Source organism: Monomorium pharaonis, unplaced genomic scaffold (genome assembly GCF_013373865.1).
Source record: "Monomorium pharaonis isolate MP-MQ-018 unplaced genomic scaffold, ASM1337386v2 scaffold_284, whole genome shotgun sequence".
Taxonomy (NCBI): Eukaryota; Metazoa; Arthropoda; class Insecta; order Hymenoptera; family Formicidae; genus Monomorium; species Monomorium pharaonis.
This window is the reverse complement of record NW_023415565.1, coordinates 13,826-24,593: the sequence shown is the minus strand read 5'-3', so window position 1 is coordinate 24,593 and position 10,768 is coordinate 13,826.

Here is a 10,768-nt window from a genome sequence, read left to right as displayed (position 1 = left end):
TTGTACTTTAACCATAAAATTTTATGAATTTATCGCGATTGACTCTGCATTTTTGCAATGCAACGTGAGTCCGTCTGTGAAACTTGAAAGACAGCGATACTCTCGACAGAATGCCTGTCCCAACTGTGTCCTGTCGAGAGGCTCGCTCATATGACGAGTTAACGTTGTCGTAACCAAAAAATAGAAATTCACAACAGGCTGCTAGCGCGCATGGGAGGGGTTTATATAAAAATGTGTTGATTTTGATGAAGAAAGAGAGAGAGAGAGAAGTAGAGAAAATGATGTTTTCTCCGATTGAGGGTCCACTGCGTATGTACAGTTTAATCAAAATGTAACTAATGAAAATGCGTATTTGATACTGGACCCTCGCGTGAAAACTTTGTAAATACTAGATTATTATTACGACAATTATTAATTTACCTATTATTGATTAATTATTAATATTATATTATATATATTATAATATATTATTATTATATATTATTATCAATATTAATCTATTACTATGATCAATTCATACATAGATTTATTGTAATATTTACAACAAACGAGTGAGTGAGAGAGAGAGAGAGAGAGAGAAAGTTCACGTTATTACTACACACGGGTTAGAGATTGACCCGCGTACAAAACACACCGACCACATTACATAACTATTGCCAGTGTTGTATCATAGTAAGCTCTAAGTGTATTAAGTTCCTCCTCCTTTTCCTCCTTTCTTGCTCGGCCATCCTGGTCTATTCTCCCGACTCCCCCATCTTTTTTTCGTCACTTATTTAAAATGACTTAGTAATAACGTGAGAATGCGTGAGCATGTGTGGTTCAAAAGGTCCGTGGCGTCGGATATTTTTGAAGTTAATACTTTGTATAATATAGCTATATCGTGTACAATTAAGTCAACTGACCGATTGCGATAGAGACGTAAATTGGAGGGAAGGGAAGATTAAACTGATACACACGTACACATACACACACGACGCAACACGCGGTAGCGAAGCTGAACGTAAAAAAGAGAGAAAAGCGATCGCGAGAACAATCTTCGAAACTCCTAAACTCGCGAGCTAATTATCATGCGACATACTATTGGTATACTCTAGCTACACAGATATATATGCAAACACACGTACGCCGGCATATGTACACGTCTTCGCTCAAGACGTACGTTCATTCGAAGTACGCTCGTGCGCTATGAATTTTTGTTTGAACCCTCGGCGGCACGCGCTTTGATCGTGTTCCTCGTTAAGTCACTCTCGCGGGATTAGCAAAACGAAAGGGAAAAGAAAGAGAAAGAGAGAGCCAACTTGGCGGAACTCTATTAAGGTCAGCGGTCGGCCTTGATCGGGTGCACCGATTCTTTCGAATGAATCGTTACGAGTGCAATCGGGGTCCTTTGAAGTTCCCCCTCCCCTCCTCCCCCACGCGGTACCGTCGACATTCGCCGTCCACCTGTTTGTCCGTATATTCGGCAAACGTCGACGTTTCCTTTTTCTCCTTCCCTTCCAGCAATGGAGAAGTCTCAAGCGATGAAGTAAAAAAAAAATGAGAAAAAAGGAAACTTGGTACCGAAACACATTCCTTCTCCTAGATTATGTTCACCTAAAAAATGATGCACATTGCGTCGCTTTGGATGACGACTTTGCTTTGTTATCTTCTCCAAAAAGGAAAAACCGAGTTCCCTCCTCCTTTCCTCTATTTCTTTCCTTCGTGAATTAAATTTGTTTTTCACTACCGGCTGCTAGAGGCTTCGGAAGATCGAACGGGATTATAGGTGCATCCTGTGTACGTGGTTTTTCCCTTCCCTTCCTTTCAATCTTTCTTTTTTTTCTTGTTTTTTTTAATTTTTTGTTATTTTTTTAAATCGATGAGAGAAACGAGCAAGAGAATTGCTAGGGAGAGACGCACGGAGATCGAGTGTATATGTTTAAATAAACGATTTTACTAGCGAAAGAAAGAGGTAATCGTGTAAACGACAAAACCCAAAAGTATTTGGCTTAGTATGGCTGTGTTTTTAGGGCAGTGTTTGTAAATCTGAAAGTGGTGTACATCCTCGCAGTAGCGACACTCTCGATAGAGTACGAATGTTCGAACGCCGCGCGTACCAACTCTCGTGTCCGATTAATTAATTATAAATTAGATGATGAATATCTTGTTATCGAACGTCCAGCGATTGAGAGAGAAAAAAAAGGAGGGAAGAAAGGAAAGAAAACGCGATCGAGCAAAGATTTTCTTCATAAACAATCTTTGATCCCCCTCGTCATTTTAAAAGTGAGCAAGGGTGGGCGTGAAAAGCTGCGAAAACCGAAATTTTTAGCGAGATGCGGTCGATCAACAATATCAACTAACGGTGCTTGCATCCAGCCAGCATCGTTCTCTCTTTCTCTTCTCGCATTAATATCAGAGATACGCGAGAGAAAGAGGGAGAGAGCGATGCAGCGAGAAATAGATTCGTTGGTGCACGAGGCATTCGTAACGAGCTTTACTATTGTAAGCGAGCGAGGGAGAGAGTGCGAGAAAGCGAGCGAACGAACGAACGAACGAGAAAAAGAGGTGAATGCTACATGCAATGCTATATATACATATATAAATATTACATGCGATTTTTGTTTCTTTTTTATATTTATCAAACGTATTCGAGAGAGAAAGAGGATATATAAACATCGCGATCTGTACACATACACATGCGCGCGCGACGATAACTTTATGAATTAATTATCTGGTTTATAGACGATAATTGCAGATGAAGCGCTATTGGAATATACATATATATATAATTATTATTACAATATTATTATTGAAATACCGAATATATATAGAGTACTACTTTTTATTATGACTTTTCGTAAATAGTGAATTAATTATCTAATTAAAGATTAATGAGACGTATAATGTAACATTTCTCCTCCCGTCCCTCCCGATCATCAAAAGGAATATAGAATATATATCTCGAGTGAAAGAGAGGGAGGATCTCTCCTCGATTTCTTTCACTCTTTTTTTTCCTCGTTTCGTTGCGTCGCACTCTCGTCCTCGCGCCGTTCGTGATAATAAAAATTGCACAATGACGTGATGACACGCGTGATGTGTTCCTTCCTTTTGCCCGATCGGGATTTCTGCCATTTTCGCGGAACCGACTCCCAGACACGTGTCCTGAGATCGATCGAAAAGAAAGAAAAACCGCAGAGTGACTTAGGAAAGAAAAAGAACTTTAGTTACGTTACACTTATCTCCCGCCGTCGTCCTCTTTTTTTTTTACCTATCGTTTTTAGCGTTTAATACAGAGAGAAATAAAATAAAAAGAGAGGGGTCGGACGTCGCGACGTTGACCGCCCCGCCAGGTTCCGAGACTTTTGCTACCGTCGTTTTTATAATTTTAGAAAACGCAGAATATATATACAGATATCTTTTTTATGTAACATTTGCAACGTATAGATAAGAGTAATGTATGTTGATCGTGAATATAACGAGTATTGTTATATGATTATTAAAAGAAAGAGTTTCGAAAATACATTCCATTTTTATTTTTCCGCCGGCTTTCGCTAGACTGGTATGCGCAAAGAGGGAAAGGGGGAGACCCCTTCGTCTCCCCCTTCCCCTCCCTTTCCTTTCTTTTCTTACATCATTTACATCCCGCATCTTCTTCAGAACTTTAAAACCGGAAAGGTTCACATTGGCAAACTCTGCCATGTGGATCTCTTTCACTGGGATTCGACACGCGCGAGAAAACTAAACATGCTCTGTGTAACGAACGAACGGATCTGTTATCATAATTCCCCCTCCTCTCGATTGATTACAGTTCCCTAGTTTAATTATGACTGCGTCTGTAGCTTCGATGTGTAAGTTCATCGACCTCTCGTGAAAATTCAGTGTAAATGCGACGACACTGTTTCCATTCGTCGTAAAATCATCATTGAAAGGGAAAGAGAGAGAAAGATGATATTACACCACAAGATTGTGATTTCAATTAAGGCAAACGCTACAGCCGCTTAAGAGGATTGCAAACTCAATTTCCGTATACCTGACAGCTCATTTACTCGCTCGCGCTTCGCCCTCCCCTCTCCCTCCTTGATCGCGTTTCAATTTCTTCTCAAATATATCTTCAGCCGTTCATGAAAATTTCTTTCCGTCACGAGTTGGGACCAAAGATTTTGCGACTAGTAGTCGTTCCGCTCGTTCTTCATCATGTACGTTCCTAGACTCCCTCGTTCCACATTTTACCCTATCTTTTTTTTTTCATGTAGCCAGCAATCTAACGCCCTAATTGCAGAGGATAGCAATATAAGAGATAGGGAAAACCCCGCGATGCGTTGTTTTACACAAACACACACACAGACACACACATTGTATATATTTATACATAAATAAATATATGTCGTCAACGCGAAAGAATCTGACGAAATAAAGTCTTGCGTATCGTCATTCGGAGGCACCGCATGTGTTTGTACCTGTGCGTTTTCAGACACGCCTTTTTCACGTGATCGCAACGATCATTTTTATCAAAGAGAATGAGAGAATGAGAGAGTGAGAGAGAGCGAGAGGGGAAAAATACACTTTGTAAAGTGCGTGGATCTCCAATTAATTGCCGCCGGAGCACGTAGAGATATAATAATTAATAAATAACCGAATAAAGGATGACTCTAATTGACACACACTGCGCCACAGGGACTGATATTCTCCGCCGATTATCTTATCTCGCCGCGTGTAGTCGCGAAGGACGCGTCCTGCCGCTCGCTAAAAAAAAAAAAAAAAAAAAAAACGATCGCTTTTTCGATCGCACTCTTAGGGACCTGGAAAACTTAGCATATTGTGACGCGCTCTCGCGCTACACGATCATCTCGGTAATGCGCGATACCGGAAAAAAGGATAATAAAGCGTTCTCCGCGAGTTAGGATGCACCAAAGTCCGAGACGCGAAACCCTGGACCCCCGCGGATCTTCATCGCCGTTTTTTCACCGTTTTCACTCCCGACACACCCTCGCATCTTCTCTCGCGATAACGACGCGCCCGAAGAAGGGAGGAAGTAACAAGAGTCCCCCTTCGTGTCGTGCGTCTCGCGCGTGTAAACGACACGTGTAACGATGCCGTGGCACGCGGACACCTATCGCGGAGAGCCGGCGAACGTCGACGTCTTCGGCGATATTGCGCTCAATGTATAAAATATGTACGATAGACTAGAAAATTTGTATAAGTACGAGTTGCATGCGATGTGAGAAAGAGAGGAGAGAACAGAGTGAGGCTCTTTCTCTTCGTAGAAATTTAATGGGGAAGGAAGAGGAGGTTTCCTTCCCTCTGTCGTGCGATATTCCTGAAATCCGCGCGTTCAACATGGACGAATCGGGGCAATTTTTATCGAGTCGTTTTGAGCCTACGCGATAGTTAGTTTTTAACAAGTTTTTCCCTCCGCGAAAAAAAAAACGAGCGTAGAAGCGGCTTCCTTCGCGAGGGAATCCGAGAGACGCCGACGAGGAAGAGGCAAATATTTGGAGCAACGGACGATGATTACTCACGTTACTTCGGCGTCTCGCGTTGTCGCGTCGTTCGTTTTATTCCCCGAAAGAAAGCCGGCGAAATCGCCAACCGGGAGCCTGACCCTCGCGCATTTGGAGCGACGTTGATTAATGGCTAAGATACTTATCACCTCCGATGCGACTGATTTTGCTTCGCGCTGTATACTTTTGTCGTTGGATCTCTACGTTTTCCTCCTTTCCCTCTTTTACCGTTTCTTTGGCGTTTCTTTTCATGTATTTTTTTATGTATCCTCTTTTCTGTATATAAAACGTGTAAAATAAAGAAAAGTATACATCAATCGATCCTCCTTTCGCATCTTCTTTCGTATCGCGTCAGACCTTAATATCCTCGCTTAGGCAAGGTGTCTGTATTTTAACAAGCAAGGGGAACGCAAAATTTTCTGTTTACATTTCCCTTTTGTACGATCATTCATACGCGCGGAAAGGACGGTGTTTCTGAGTCAAAAATTCAGCTGGTTACAAATCTGAAAACAGTTTTACTGAACAATCTTATCAAAATTGTTATTATCAAAGTAATAACGTCCTGTATAATTATTTTGACGACCTAACAAAATTATTTTCAAGTCAAATAAATTTTTAGGTGTTTCAGCAAAATTTATTCTTTTCGTGCGACGCGAAGATTTTGTATCTACGACAACGCTGTTCGATTTTCATAGCGTTAATGAGTCCTTTCTAATTTTTTTCCCCTTTTTCCCTCTCAGCCAGCGAAAGGGACGATCGTAAACACGATCGCTTGTAACTTAAGTTACAAAATATATATTTTCTAAAATACAAATTTAGAAAAAATGCTTTTATGCAATATTTAATTGATCCTTTTTATTTAATTTCAAATTTATTTATACAATGAATAATATTATATTGCATTATTAAAAAAGTGTTTAATTTTAAGATATTAAAATGTTTATTTTTTGTTTCCGTCTTTTAAATATTTAAAAATATTTTAATATTAATTTTAGAAAAGCTTTAAATTGTAAATATCTAAAACATTTATAAAACATAACAATAAAAGATAAACATTATGATGTCTTAAACTTAAATAATTCTTTTATGAGTGCAAGATGTAATCTGTCAATCTGCCAATGAACCCATTGCTACTTTACGACAATGATTGTAAAATATATATAATAACGGGTTGATTGATGTTAGACCGATGTCCAGTTAATTTTATTATATTTTAATTAATTTTAGTTAACGATCATAGTCGCGTATGTACACACGTACGATCATTTTACTTATACGATTTTATTATACACTCTTTTCCTTGTAAATTCTTCATGTCTCATTTTGCTGTTTATGCACACTAAGCAATATTCTTGGCATGGAGAGCCTTAATAACGCGAAGCCTATAATATTGATGGGAATTAATGCGAAAAGATCTGCTTTATCGACTTAACAGGGTTTTGCAAGTTTCACGGATCACTTGTTACTAATGATAAATACAAGAATTTCATATCTTTTTTATTTTTATTATACAAAAATGTAATGTTTATATGATGTAGAAAAAAAAAGAAAATAATTAGGAAGCATCAAAGAACCTAAGCTACGAATCACATAAATTATGAATAAATAAATAAAATAATTGTTAAAAACTAACTTGTTTAAAATTTATTAATATTAATTTAACTAAGTAAAAAATTAATATCTTTTCAAATTTATTATTTAATTTTTGACATTTAAATTTTTAACCGTTTTAAAGTTTTAAATGAATTACTATACCCAATATCTCTATTGAATATTTGTATCATTAAATAAAAAATAAAAAAAATTAATGTAATTCTAAAAATATTTTTTATCGGGGCGACATTTACCTTCTTCGTGGGACCGAATCGTCGATGGAGTATCGGCGCAAAACGTGGATGTGGAACTACGTAACCTCGATAATTTTATATTTTCTTCTAAGGGCATCTTTGTCTATTTCGCCATTCTGATGTATCTAGCTCCTCTCCATTGTCTCTTCTTTAGCTCTTGCAATCTTCACCCTGGGCAGGGATCGTTGGCAGGTGGTGGCTCCCCGGACCAGGGAGCCCCTGGAATCTGCGGTGGGCAGGGGTTGATTCAATTCCCTTGATAGGACTGTCCATAAGGAGTTCCTACCCGCTACCCGGATGGTATAAGACAAATATATACAAATCCTAAAATATATTACAATCGAAATTACCTATGTATACTTATATATAGCTATATATAGGCAAATTCTAATAGTATTTCTATATACCTATCATATTCGCATTTTCAAATCAATTATGCGTGCTTTCCGTTTGTACAATTATTATTATATGGTTTATATATTATAACGCAGATTTAAAAAATTATACATAAAAAATTTAATTATATTTATTATTACTAAACTTGCGGTATACATATTATTGTTAATATTCCGTCTAAGAATTTTAACTATCGAATTATCTCTCCTTGTTCCCGCTTACTTGTACATACTTCTTATGTGTGTATCTGCCTGTCCTTTTTTTTTTTTTTTTTTTTTTTTTATAGAGGAGGAAATCTTCAAAAGACTCTCCGAAAGACTAGGAGAGTGTGGGATTCAACGGAAGGCACGTCGGACGAAAAGCCTCACCGCCGCCTACCCACTAAAACCTCCTCTTTCCTATAACGTGTCGATAATGAGAAAAGTTTGAAACAGGCGGTAAATATCACATTTATTCGTTTACCTATTCCTACCTACTCGTATCCCTACCTAACTACCTACGTTAATTTTTGACACCCAATTTCTAATATTTTTTTTTCTTTCTTCCGGCCAGATTGGACTCACCTTTCGTTGATCCTGGCCAAATCCATTCTAGCTGCATGACAGCCCGTAATGACGAAGTACATTTGTAAAACAAGTACACTATTAAAACGTGTATACACTTATACACGTTTTAATAAAAAATACAAACATAAACATTTGGAACAACGAATCTATAAATTGTCGTATTTATTTGCACTATTTATAATACATAATACATAAAAAGACATTTAATATAAATTTCATAGATTCGTTGTTCCATAATATAAAAATCGTCACTCACCGATCCGATGCGCAACGAGCGGAGTTATTCGGCCACGAAGCTGCGATGATACTGTAACACACAAATATAAGATTCAAATTAAAACAGTGCTTAAAATAATAAATATTTTTGAAAATTTTATAATTTATATATTAAATATTATATTATATATTAAAATAAATAAATAATAAAAATCATTTGTGCAAATAAATATTTACCCCAAGGTTGCTCCGCTGATGCCCGATGCCCTTCCTGGACCTCCTCCTCTCGTTGCACAACTGAACACTTGCTACGGTGATTCTGTAACAAACAAACGCAAAGTCCAATTTAAAGAAGGGACTAAAGAAACAATTAATATTTTAGAAAATAATTCAGAGCATGCAACTCTGTATTTGTGCTCAATAATTAAATACAATAATTAATTAATAAAATAATTTTATAAAATACTTCAACATACAAATAGATTGAAATTAATATAGAGCTCACGATTGCTAATATAAGATGAAAGATGATTGTCACGTATAAAATTTATTATTCTTTCAATTATTAATATAATCGTCATATAATTAATATTTTTTGAAAGAAAAAAGGCTTCATAAAATTAAATTTGTATAAAATTTTACGTGATTCTATCGATAATGCTGTAATTTATCTAGTGCAACCGAATGGAAAAAACTATTGATTTTATACAAATAATAAGTCATACTCACTCCAAGGAATGACACTGCGGAATGACACGATGCCTTTCCCAGGCCGGCGTCTCCTCCTCTTCTTGTTGCACACTCGCGACACTCGCGAATAACATACTTCGTTTTCAAATAAATCGGTCGACACTCCCGAAGCAAACGCGCATGGAACTAATTAGACTAATCTATAAAACCCATGATACGACTTCAAATACAAAAAAGAGTTGCGTAAGTTTAATTTTATCTTATTGTGGGTTTATTAGTAACGTTTTTTTTTAAACACGAGACGACGTAAGACGCGCGGCGAGATAAGCTTTAGTTTCTTAAGTTAATTTACTCGCGATTTTCCAAAATACTTTGTTGTGAAATTATTTAAAATGCTTCTATTTTTTTATTTCAAGGGGGGAAGAGTAATTGGTTGCGACGAGCACCTTGATGGAGGCCCTCGACGCGGATAGATGTCCTGAGAGAGACATCGAAGAAGGGGAAGGACAAAATGATTGCGACGATCGCTTTGACGCTCTCGACGCGGATAGATACCTTGAGAGAGGCATCGCAGGAACGAGAAGTGTGGAGGCATGGGAAAGCAAGTCGCGAAACACGAGACGACGTAAGACGCGCGGCGAGATAAGCTTTAGTTTCTTAAGTTAATTTACTCGCGATTTTCCAAAATACTTTGTTGTGAAATTATTTAAAATGCTTCTATTTTTTTATTTCAAGGGGGGAAGAGTAATTGGTTGCGACGAGCACCTTGATGGAGGCCCTCGACGCGGATAGATGTCCTGAGAGAGACATCGAAGAAGGGGAAGGACAAAATGATTGCGACGATCGCTTTGACGCTCTCGACGCGGATAGATACCTTGAGAGAGGCATCGCAGGAACGAGAAGTGTGGAGGCATGGGAAAGCAAGTCGCGAACCACGAGACGACGTAAGACGCGCGGCGAGATAAGCTTTAGTTTCTTAAGTTAATTTACTCGCGATTTTCCAAAATACTTTGTTGTGAAATTATTTAAAATGCTTCTATTTTTTTTATTTCAAGGGGGGAAGAGTAATTGGTTGCGACGAGCACCTTGATGGAGGCCCTCGACGCGGATAGATGTCCTGAGAGAGACATCGAAGAAGGGGAAGGACAAAATGATTGCGACGATCGCTTTGACGCTCTCGACGCGGATAGATACCTTGAGAGAGGCATCGCAGGAACGAGAAGTGTGGAGGCATGGGAAAGCAAGTCGCGAAACACGAGACGACGTAAGACGCGCGGCGAGATAAGCTTTAGTTTCTTAAGTTAATTTACTCGCGATTTTCCAAAATACTTTGTTGTGAAATTATTTAAAATGCTTCTATTTTTTTATTTCAAGGGGGGAAGAGTAATTGGTTGCGACGAGCACCTTGATGGAGGCCCTCGACGCGGATAGATGTCCTGAGAGAGACATCGAAGAAGGGGAAGGACAAAATGATTGCGACGATCGCTTTGACGCTCTCGACGCGGATAGATACCTTGAGAGAGGCATCGCAGGAACGAGAAGTGTGGAGGCATGGGAAAGCAAGTCGCGAAAC